Genomic DNA, 12,467 nt, shown 5'->3' with positions numbered 1-12,467 from the left:
GAGGGGTGGTCACTGCATTTGAGGTTCACGTTGAAAGCCCTTAGCTTGGAATCTTAACTCTCCCAACCCATTAGGATATTATGACACTAATTTAAAAAAAAAAACAAACATGAGTATCTACCTCTTATTACCTCACTCAATCTCCACAGCAGTCCCATGAAGAGGAGTTCTGTTATTATCTTCATGTTACTGATGAGGAAATGGAGGTATTGAGATTGAGTAACCTACATGAAGTCACACAGTCATCAGAACACCTGACACCCAAAACTCTGCTCTTCACCACCCTCTTGTGACTGTGAACTTAGAATCAAGTATGGACGCCCTGTTACCTGAAGGACATCTTGAGGTTGTGAGGGGATTCCAACAGTTCCCTGGAAAGATGAAGTCAGAAAAGAAAGGACACCCAGCCTTCTCATTTCATAGATTAGTGAGAAAACTGGAGTTGATAAAAGAGCAAGGGCTGGGTGGCCATCCTAGTAGACAGGGCACTGGAACGAACTAGCAAACGTTCTTCTGTCCCAGCTGGCATGGAGGCCTTGGGCAGGACAAGCACGCTGGGCCTCAGTCTTATCCTCTGAAACATGAAGATCTTAGGAATGGTGCTGTCTGATTCCCATTTGGATTCTGCTGGAAAATGATGTGATCTGGGTTTCATGCCATTCTCAGGACGCCATGAAGGCCCCTCCTTCTGGAGGAAGATCTTAATAATTTCCTCTTCACCTCTTTGGAGTTTGTCTCCAAAACAGAGTTGACAGTTGTCATTAACCATAAGAAGAGGGATGGAGAGGATGAGGAAAAAGAAAAAAACACATCTAGAAGACCCCCCCCCCTTTTCTGGTGCCTTTTTTTTTTTTCTTTAACTTCTTCTGGCAGCCAAATAACACATCTTGTCTCAGAGAGGCTTTCGTGGTGTATAATTTAAGACCTATAAATAGATAACTGTTATTAACAAACACATACACACACATTTTTCTCTCTATTCAGACATCAGCAGAAATATTGCAGCTAGAGGACATAAGCTGTTTAAAATGGGAGGCACCTTCTTCTCCCCTCCACCAGCTGGATGGCTGCACCTGTCTCTTTCTCTGCCTTTTGCTCTCAACTCATTTTATTCTTCTAGATTTTATTCGCATCTCTGTCCCCCTTAAACTGCTAAGCCCCACCCTCCGTGTTCTTACTGTGATCTTTCTATAATGCTTGACTCTCTCTTCTAATCACTATGCCTTTGTCTTTTCCTCATTAATTATCAGTCCCCTCACCCCTTTCCCAAGGCAGTTTAAAACCTTATTAGTCCATCCTAAAATCCAATCTGATGCAGACACACAGGCACGGATACAACTGCATGAGCAGAAGGAACTAGTACATAAGGTTTTATGGAGATTCACATCAAAAAGAAGCAACATCAAGAAACAAAAAAGACAATAAAATCTGCTACTGTTTTTTACAGAAAATTAAAATCATGGTCAGATCTGGTAGGATAATATAAGATGATGGATTCATTGATGGTTAATATATTAAAATACACATGTATGTGGCATAATATAGATTCCAAAGAGCTTTTAAATACATCATCTCACTGGAACCTCAAACCAATGAGCTAGAGGGCAGAGGGGACATGGAGACTGAATGAATTTATTCTCCTCCATAAGATACCATAGTCAGAGATGGAGAATCCAGGGCCAACATCCAGTTTTGTGTGACCCCCAGGAGGTAGTCAGATAATGACCATCTTAGTCTTCATCACAGTGATTTATAACTGCCTCTTTACTTGTCTTTCTTCTCCACTCTTCTGTAAATTCTTTGGTGGTATCCCCAGTGCTAGGAAAATACTCAACACAGGGAATGGAGTAATAAACACTTTGTCAATGGATGAATATGTGAATAAAGAAAAAGATGGAGACATTCTTGCAACTTCCCCCAAAAGTCAATGCTAAACTAAGGGGTAACTAGTGTGAGTTATGACTTGAGACATCTCCTCAAATCACCTCACAACATCCTGTTTGCTCAGGATCCACATTTCCCATTCAACCACCAGGACCCCGGCCCCTTAGTCAATGCTATCATGTCCATCCAGACAGTCTCGCTCATTCATATCCCATCTCTAACACTAGAGGCATTCTGCTTTGCATTAGTATCTGCCACGGACCCGTCTCCCCTCCTATCACGTGCTTTAAGCTCCTTACATAACCATGCCTTATTTAACTCCCTCACTCATTAATTAAAGGAGAACTAATATGAATTAACAATCTGCCATATGCCAGACATTATCAAAACCCTAAGAGATTTATACTTTATCTTTATCTTATCTTATGGATGAGGAAACTGAGACCTCAAGACCCATAGGTAACCTATTGGAACACATAATAAAAGGTTAATACATATTTCTTTGATGAAGGAAGGAAAGGTGGTACAGACAGTGGGTGATTGATCTGGGATTCAAAGCCAATCCTTTTGGATTCTGTAGCCCAAGACCATGAATGACTTATAAAATCAATTAATTGAAAAATCAACCCCCCAGTCTCCAGGCATATGTAATCATCATCATAATTTTGCAAACCTATTTTAATCTTTTCTTCCAGCGAGCATAAGGACTAATATGCACAGTGCTTATCCCCAATGCAGTTTTGTTTACATACAGGGGGACCTGTTATTAGTTCCATTTTTCAGGCTAGGGCATGAAGCTATTTCCTGCGTGACCTGTGGTTACCAAATGAGTGAGGACGGCTCTGGGGTAAGAGGCTAGTTCCCCAACAGGATGCATACCCTGTCCTTTCACTAGTCCAACAAATAAAGCTTCTTTTACTTGCTTTTTAAAATAGTTTTAAAATAGTTTTAAAATAGTTTTCATGTCTCCAAAAGGAGACTCGGGGACTGAAATGCAGGCTGTCAGCACTCTCCTCTCTCGGAGGCCCACCCATCAGCCGCACACTCTACTTGTCCATGCTCCTGCCCATTGCGCATTGTGATCTAGAAGGATCCCGGAGTTCTCTAAAGGCCTAATGAGCCTTCTGAGCAGGCAAAGAGTCAGTTCTTTTCTCTCTTGTTTTGGTATTAACTATGCTCTTGCTCTCCCTCCCCAGCTCTTCTTATTCTCCCTCAAGGCCAGATAAATCCTGCTGGTCTTTCAAAGCCCAGGGGAAACCTCGCCTCCTCCAGAAAATCATCTCTGACCCCAACGATCTCCTCATTGTTGTTTTTCCTAAATCCTAGTTTCCCTGATAATCAAGACTCCTTAATTGTTTCCTGTGTCTTAGATTATCTATCAACTGGATTTTCAACCTCTTTAAGATATGAGCCTAAACACTAGAAACACAGTAAATGAATAGTAAATAAATGTCAATCCCTTGAAACTCGGAAATACATGAATGTTCCATATGATAATGTCTATGAACAGATTAAGCTGGGCCCCTGTTAATCTAAATTAACCGGAGAGAACTCTCCATTACTCAAACTTCCCAGACAACAGACTTTTGGGCTTCTGCCAACTGGGCCAGTGTCTCTCTGAAAGCATGCATTAGTCACAGAGGTCAGGCCTAAGGAAGACCTTGATGCGACATGAGGAGCCAGTGAGCCCTGGTGAGACACTTACGTCCATGTCTGCTACCGAAAGCCATGAGGAAGCAGGGCGTGAGGCTGACTCAGAGCTGCACCTCTATTCACCGTCCTGGGCAGCATACTCTCTGAATCCTATCAGAGCAAATTGAGGCCTGTGCCAAATGAGGCAAGAAACTCGCCACCCTGCCTCTCCCAACAGCCTGCCGCATGCCTGACATCTGGGCCACGACCTCTCTTCAGGGAGGAAATGACATATCCCTTGGACAGTGGGTTCCCACAGATGAGGTTATGAACTCTGGTGAGCACCAGGCAAGGTGGTGTGTTTGGAGGCTGGCACTCTGGCCCCCTTCTCTCAAGGCTGGGGCACATTTTGTGTACAAGCAATTGCCCTCTTTCCCTCTCGCTCAGAGTCTGTTGGACACCAGTGGTCGATCACATCACACAGTTACAAGTCTAAGCTGCCCTCTTGGGTTTTGGAATTTTAATGTAGGAAATTGTGTGTTCCCTAAAAATAACATTTTAATCAAATGTCCTCTAGAACCGAACCGCAGGAGGGCTGTAATATTACCAAAGAAAAGACAGGGACGTCAAGATCCAGAATTCAAGGTCAGTTAGAATATCCCGGGTTCCGTTTCTCAAAGCTGTAGGAGGCACTTGTCACTGTGTGTCTTATAACAAGACTGACCATCAGATTGAAGCAGAAACTTCTTCCGAACCACTGTTGCAGGTAACAAAAGCTTTCCTTGGGAACTGTCACTTAAATGTCTGGCTTTCATATGGGGGTGAAATTATGAATGTAAAATTAACTACCAAGGCCTGGCACAGATCAACAAATTTATAGATAATTCATATTTCTATTTGTAAGTGAATGCATCTTGTTTTTGTTGTTTTTTTTTTCTCTGCCTGTATATGTGCATAATTCAGTAGGTAACTGCTGAGCCTAGAAGAGTGAGCAATTGTGCCTCTATTTCTTCTTCTGGTTTTTTTCATAGCTAATGTTTAAAAATACTCTTTTGAAATGCTAAGAGACTCTGAAATATTTAAGTAAACAGAATATTAGGTTGAGAACCTAAGTGTCAAACAACAAAGAAACAATGTAGCAATTTGCTATTTGGTAGACAGAATATAGAGCCACCTTGCAGGAAACAAAAAAATAAAAAATAAACACTGCCTGACAATAGGCCTACCAAGCAGATCCTACAAAAGGGCAAAGCAACAGCAATAATAATTCCCTTGTGTGGGACAACCTGGTTTTTCATTGGAAACACCTTTCAGATGTTAATCTTATTTCATGCCATATCGCCGAGATGGGCAGAGGTTATCGCCCCTATTTTACAGGTGAGAAAACTGAAGCTCAGAGAGGTTCAATTACTTGCCTAAAGCTACACAGCTATGTGGTGACTGAACCAATGCTCAAACCACATATTTTTACTCCAAACTCAGTGCTATTTTCAGGATGCCATGCTGCAAGTAGGAGGCATTACATACCTCTGATCATCCCTTGTTTCTGGGTAAACCTAGTGGAATATCTGGTGGTGTTGTTGTTTTGAACAGCTTTATTTAGATGTAATTAAATTTAATTCATTTAATTCATGCAGTTAAAGTGCACAATTTAATGGTTTTAAGTATATTCACAATTGTGCAACATCACCATACCAACTTTAGATTTTCATCACCCCACAAAGAAATCCTGTATCCACAGACGGCCACCCCCCATCTTCCCCACCTGCTTCCCATACCCGCTCTACCCACCAGCCCCAGGAGATTCCTAGTCTACTTGATATTTCTATGGATTTGTGTCTATTCTGGACATTTTGTAGAAATGGAATCATACAGTTTGTGTCCTTTTACGTCTGGCTTACTTCACTTAGCGTAATGTTTTCAAAGTTTATCTCTACTGTAGCATGTACTTTGTTCCCTTTTACTGTTGAATAATAATATTCCTTTTTAAGGATTTACCACAATTTATTCATTCATCACTTGATGAACACTTGGATTGTTTCCACTTTTTGGCTGTTATGAATAACATTGCTATGAACTTCAGTGTACAAGCTTTTGTGTGGCTGTATTTTCTTCTCTTTTGGATATATGGCTAGGAGTAGAAATGCTGGGTCATAAGGAAATACCGTGTTTAACATTTTAAGGATGTTCCAGACTATTCTCCAAAGTGGCTCCACCATTTTCCAATCCCACCAGCAATATATGAGGGTTCTAATTTCCCCACAATAATCTGAGGATTGTTGTGGGGAAAGAGGATAATACAAAAACACTTTTGTATTATCTCTGCTTTTTAATGTGGCGATTCTAGTGGGTGTAATGGGGTAACAGACATTTGTTTTTTGTTTGTTTTGTGATTATTGTTTTTATTGAAGTGTAATTGACACACAATTCCTATTAGTTTCAGGTGTCCATCATAGTGGTGTGGTATTTTTATACATTATAAAATGATTTCCATAAGTCTAGTTACCATCTGTCACTCTACAGAGTTATTACAATATTCTTGGCTATATTCCTTATGCTATACTTTCTGTCCCCGTGACTTGTTTATTTTCTAACTGGAAATTTGTGCCTCTTAATCTCCTTCACCTATTTCACTCATACCCCCAACACTTTCCAACCCTGGTAACCAACAGTTTATTTCCCATATCTATGAATCTGTTTCTGTTTTGTTTTGTTTGTTCATTTGTTTTATTTTTTAGATTCCACATATAAGTGAAATCATATGGCATTTTTCTCTGTCTGACTTATTTCAGTCAGCATAATACCCTCTAGGTCCATCCATGTTGTCACAAATGGCAAGACCTTATTCTTTTTTGTGGCTGAGTAATATTCCATTGCATAAATCGCCATTTCTTCTTAATACATTCATCCAGCCATGGACATTTAAGTTGTCCTCATATCTCAACTATTATAAATAATGCTGTAAGGAACATAAAGGTGTACATATCCCTTCAGATTAGTCTTTTCTTTTCTTCTTCTTCTTCTTCTTTTTTTTTTTTTAGATAAACATCCAGAAATGGAATTGCCAGATTGTATGGTACTTTTATTTTTTATTTTTCTGTGAAACCTCCATGCTGTTTTCCATAGTGGCTGCACCAGTTTGCATTTCTACCAACGGTGCACGAGGGTTCCCTTTTCTCCACATCCTCATCAACACTTGTCATTCCTTGTCTTTTTGATAACAGCCACTCTGGCAGGTGCAAGGTGATATCTCATTATGGCTTTGATTTGCAGTTCCCTGATGATGAGTGAAGTGAAGCATCTTTTCATGTACTTGTTGGCCATCTGTATGTCTTCTTTGAAGAAATGTCTGTTCAAGTCCTCTGCCCATTTTTTAATTGGGTTGTTTGTGGGGTTGTTTTTTTATATTAAATGGTGTAAATTCTTTATATATTTTGGATGTTAACCCCTTAACAGATGTATCATACAACCTGGTGAAACATCTTGGATAGCCCTTTTTTTCTGGCTGCCTCTGGATTACATGTATAGGATTATCATTGTTATCAGTGCTGTATAGGTAACAACTCTATTGAACTGGCCCTTATTAAAACCAACCAACCAACCAACCAACCAAAAATTTACATCTAAGGACTCCAAAGCAATTCTATCCAAATGAAAATCCAAACCCTGAAGGGTTAAACCACTTTATTCTAGAGCACATGGAGAGCAGAGTGTCTCACCTTCATCCATCCTCTAATAAATCCCGGAAGAGGGATCAGCAGCCCATGACCAGAGAAGCCCTGTAGGACATGGTGTCAATCATAGGCAAAACCCCTTGTCAGAGCTCCTCTCCCTACCCCAAACCAAATGAGATATTTGTGAAAAAGTTTTCAAATGGCCAAATGCTACATAAACATCAAACATTATTGTCACTTTCATATTCGTGAGCCTCCTAGGAATACTCTTTGTCTTACTCCCCTAACCCTGCCTTCCATATTTGCCAGTCCAGCACCTATTTTGCATATAGTAGGCTCTTAGTAAAAATGTATTGATGTTACTATTGATTTTTAGACCTTAGGATATCCCTTCTAGGAATACTTTCTTAAAGCTGAAAAGATTTATTTAACTCTTAATTGCAGCAGGTTAGGAAAGGATGGGGTTCATGTAGTAAACCTCCTTTTAAGTTCAACCCTACATAAGCACTCAAGAGCATTCCAGATAGTCAGAGCCATTGCTGTTTCTAGAATGCAGTTGCTGTTTCTTACTTACCCACATGCTGCTCCCTTCTCCTGAACTATCCTTCACTACTCCACATTTGCTTGGCAATTGTCCTTGAAACAGAGCTCAGGTGTCATCTCTTCTGGGAAGGTTGTCCTATCTAAGACCCATCTAACTCCTTACTTCATCTCCACCTTTAGACGAGCCAGCAGCCTGCTGTGATCAGTGACCTTGTTCATCTCCTCTTAGGGCGGTAAACTCCTTGAAGTTCATGACTTAGTGAGTTTCGTATCTACAGCACCTAACACAGTACCTGGCCCATTCGTGGTGCTCAGTTTACGTTAAATGACTGTTTGGTGCCAAGAGCTCTTGCAAGAGAAGCTGGAATGAAGAATGGAAATGCCTATATAAGTTGTTCTGTCGGAAGGTCTGACTCAGACTCTGGGTGTCCTCAGCTCCCAGGTGGATAGTCTGGGAGTGCTTCCATGCAGTACTTACCAGGAAGTTTAGCCAGGCCATTTGCCAGCTTTGGTGGGTCAAGTATCTTTCACGTCTATCAACAAAGAGAAACCACCATCCAGTGTGGATATCATCATCTCTCCCGAACCCGTGCAATTTTTAAAAAGTCATGCAGTATGGGTACACATACAGAAAAGCATGTAAGCCACATACATATGTTTAACAAAAGAAAGAGAAGGAGAAGGAGAAGGAGAAGGAGAAGGAGAAAAGGAGAAGGAGAAGGAGAAGGATCAAAAGGACGCCCACATATCCACAAGCCAGGACAAGAAAAGGAACACTGCCAGCCTCACAGAAGATTCCATGGGCTTCTTTCTGATGACAGCTTTGCTCTTTGTTCCTGCAGGTGACCACCATGCCGGCTCTTGTGATCATATTTCCTTGGCTTTGTCTATGGTTTTAGCGCTCATGTATGCAACTCTAAACAATAAAATTTTGCTTCCCATATTTGAGGTTTATATGAGTGGAATTATTCTGTCTGTATTCTTTCATTAGGTATCGGGTTTGTGGGATTCACCCATGTACCCGCATGTGTTAGAGCACTGTCATTGCTGAATAGTATTCTGTTCTGTGAATAAACTACAATGTAATTCATCTGTTCTTTTGTTGATGGATATTTAGGTTTATCAAAGTGATAGTTATCACAAACATTGCTGCTATGAATATTCTTGTGTCACTTGGTATATGTGACCAAAATTTGGTAGAGTATATACCTAGGGGTTATATTTCTTGGTATTTACATTTCTGGGTAATATGTTAAATAATGCGTAACTTATTTCTAGGTGGGTGCACCAATCAACACTCTTGGTCAGGAAAAGTTCCCAATGTTCTGTCGTCTCTTCATTGATGAACTTTTGTCCATCTAATGGGTATTTGTGGAAGGAATCCCATTGTGATCATATTTTATTTCACTGGTTATTAATCATACATCTAGTGGTAACTAGATGTAACTTACCAATGTTTTCCTTTGTACTTAGTAGGGATTTTTGGTGGCTTATGTAGGAAATCCTCACCCCAAGATCATAACAATTATATTTCCTTATAGATTTTCCTTCCAGCTATCATCTCAACCCACTGAAATCAACTTTTATAGTAAAGTATGAGGTAAAAATCCAACTTCATTTTTTCCACGTGGATACCTAATTGTCCCAGCAATTTGCTGAAAAATCCTTGCTTTCCCCACTGATCTTGGTATCTAGGAGAGCCAGTGGATTCCCTATTCTTCAAGAGTGTCTTGGATATTCTTATTAACTCTTTGTATATCCATCTGAATTTTATTTTATTTTTTTAAAGATTTTATTTATTTATTTGACAGACAGAGATCACAAGTAGGCAGAGAGGCAGGCAGAGAGAGAGGAAGAAGCAGGCTCCCTGCTGAGCAGAGAGCCCAATGTGGGGCTCGATCCCAGGACCCTGAGACCATGACCTGAGCCGAAGGCAGAGGCTTTATTTAACCCACTGAGCCACCCAGGTGCCCCATCCATCTGAATTTTAAAATCAGCCTGCCAAGTTAAAAAAAAAAAAAAAAAGACACAAATTCATGAAGCTTTGTAGGTTTGCATCACATTATAACAATTTGAGAACAAGTGATATCTTTCAAAAAACTGACTATTCTGATTCATAAATTTCATGTATCTCTCTACTTATCTCATTTTCTTTTTTAATGTCTCTCAATAATACTTTGTAATTTTCTTGTAGACATTTGGACAAAAATATTTTCTTAGCCTCATTCCCAAGGATATCATCTTGTTTTATGCGATTATAATGGTAGCTCTATTATTTCATTTGCAATTTGTCACTCGATTATATGAATTAGATTTATTGTTTAAGTATTGAATGTGAATACTATAACCATGTCAAACCCTCACAATAATTATAATAATCTCTTCGTGGGTTCCTTTGGGTTTTCTGTGCATAATCATATCATCTGTGAATAGTGACAGTTATTTTCCCCTACTTTTCAATTCTTATAGCTTTTATTTCTTTTTACTATATTAATGAGCTGGCAAGCAACTCCAGGACAAAGGTTAAATAGAAACATAAGTGGGATTTCTTTTTTTGTTCCAAATTTCCAAATGAGAACTCTCAAAGTTTCAACATTTAGGGTGATGTTTGCCATAAAATTGTAGTAGATACCCTTTGTAAAATTAAGGAAATTTCGTTCTATTCTTGTTTTGATAAGCTTTTCATTATGAATGGATGTTGACTTTTACCAAATACTTTTTCTGCATCTCTGCTATCACACCATTTTTCTCATTTTTTCTTTTAATGTGATGAATTACATGAATTGCTTTTACAAAGCTACACTAATCTTGCATTCCACAGATAAGCCCCAAATTAGTCATGGTGTATTTTTTATGCATATTGCTGGATCTAGTTTACTAATTGCAGTTTATGTTTTGCATTTACATCATGAGTGAGATTGGGCTCTAATCTTCCTTTCTCGTTTTGCCTTAGTGGAGTGTTAGAATCAAGATTAGGGGTAGTGTCATAAAGCATAATGAAAGATTTGTCCTTTTGTTCTATTGTCTGAAGGAAAGTGTATAAGTTGGAAATATTTCTCTCTTGAAAATTTATAGAACTTTCTGGTAAAACCATCTGGACCTAGAGAGTTCTGGATAAGAAGGCTTTGTTTTACTAGCTAAAGAAAAATTCAAGGTTGTTATTTCTTCATGAAAAGGTTTTTGTGTGTTATATTTTTCCAAGAAGGTATACATTTAATATTTATTTTCATACATTGGCATATATCCTATTATTATCTTCTCAATGTGTGTAGTGTCAGTAGTAATGTCTACTTTTTCACTCCTGGTATTATTTGTCAATTTCTTATTTTTTTTATCAATCTCACCAGAAGTTTTTCAAATTCATTCATAGTTTTGGAGAACTAACATTTGGTTTTGTTTGTTTTCTTTATTATATTTCTATTTTGCATAATATTTTTCTATTTCTTAATTGTTTTCTTTCTTCTACTTTCTTTGTTTTTATATTGCTTTGTATTTTCTAGTTCCCAAAATTGAATTTCTAGCCTTTGTTTTTTTCTAATTCATCCTTTTGAGGCTATAAATTTCCCTCAATATAATGTTTTAACTGCATCTCTTGCTGTTCTGAATGTGATAAAGAAACAAAACAAGCAAGCAAGAAAGCAAAAGAGAGAGAAAGAAAGAAGGAAAAGAAGGAAAGGAAGAAAAGGAAGGAAGGGAGGGAGGGAGGGAGAGAGAAAGGAAAGGAAAGGAATGGAAAGGAAAGGAGGAAAGGAAAAAGAAAAGAGATAAAGTCCTGATTTGTAGCATGTCAATTCCATATATCTGTGTTGAAAGTACCCCACCATGACTGATTTCAAGCTGCTAGTGGGTTAACAATCAGCTGGAAAATTTCCTGAATATTTAACTGTTGGCTCTTCTAAGCTCTTTCAAGCCAACTCCAGCGTGCTACTGGCTGTATGTCCTGAATTTTAAATAGTATTTTCACAGTTGTTTAGTTCAAAATATGTTCTGATTAACACTAAACTTTCTTTTTGGCTATACTTCTTTGATTATTTAGAAGTGTGTGTCTAAATTTCCAATCATATGAAAATATTCTTGTTAACTTTTGTTTTTTTTTATTTCTAGGTTAATTGCATTTTTCAGCTGTTACACCTTTTATTTTTATTTTTTTGTTATGCTATGTTATTCACCATACACTACAACATTAGTTTTTGATATAGTATTCCATGATTCATTGTTTGCTTATAATACCCAGTGCTCCCTGCAATCCATGCCCTCCTTAATACCCATCATCAGGCTCACCCATCCCCCCATCATGCACCCCTCTAAAACCCTCAGTTTGTTCCCTTGAGTCTATAGTCTCTCATGGTTTATCTCCCCCTCCGATTTCCCTCCCTTCATTTTTCCCTTCCTTTTCCTAATCTCCTCCATGTCATTCCTTATGTTCCACAAATAAGTGAAACCATATGATAATTGACTTTGTCTGCTTGACTTATTTCACTTATCATAATCTCCTCTAGTCCCATCCATGTTGTTGCAAAAGTTGGGTATTCATCCTTTCTGATGGCTCAGTAGTATTTCATTGTACATATGGACCACACCTTCTTTATCCATTCGTCTGTTGAAGGGCATCTCGGCTCTTTCCACAGTTTAGCTATTGTGGACATTGCTGCTAGGAACATTGGGGTGCATATGGCCCTCTTTTCACTACATCTGTAACTTTGGGGTAAATACCCAGTAGTGCAATTGCTGGAT

The sequence above is a fragment of the Martes martes genome (genome assembly GCF_963455335.1).
Source record: "Martes martes genome assembly, chromosome: 8".
NCBI classification, from domain to species: Eukaryota; Metazoa; Chordata; class Mammalia; order Carnivora; family Mustelidae; genus Martes; species Martes martes.
This window is presented reverse-complemented; position numbering follows the sequence as displayed.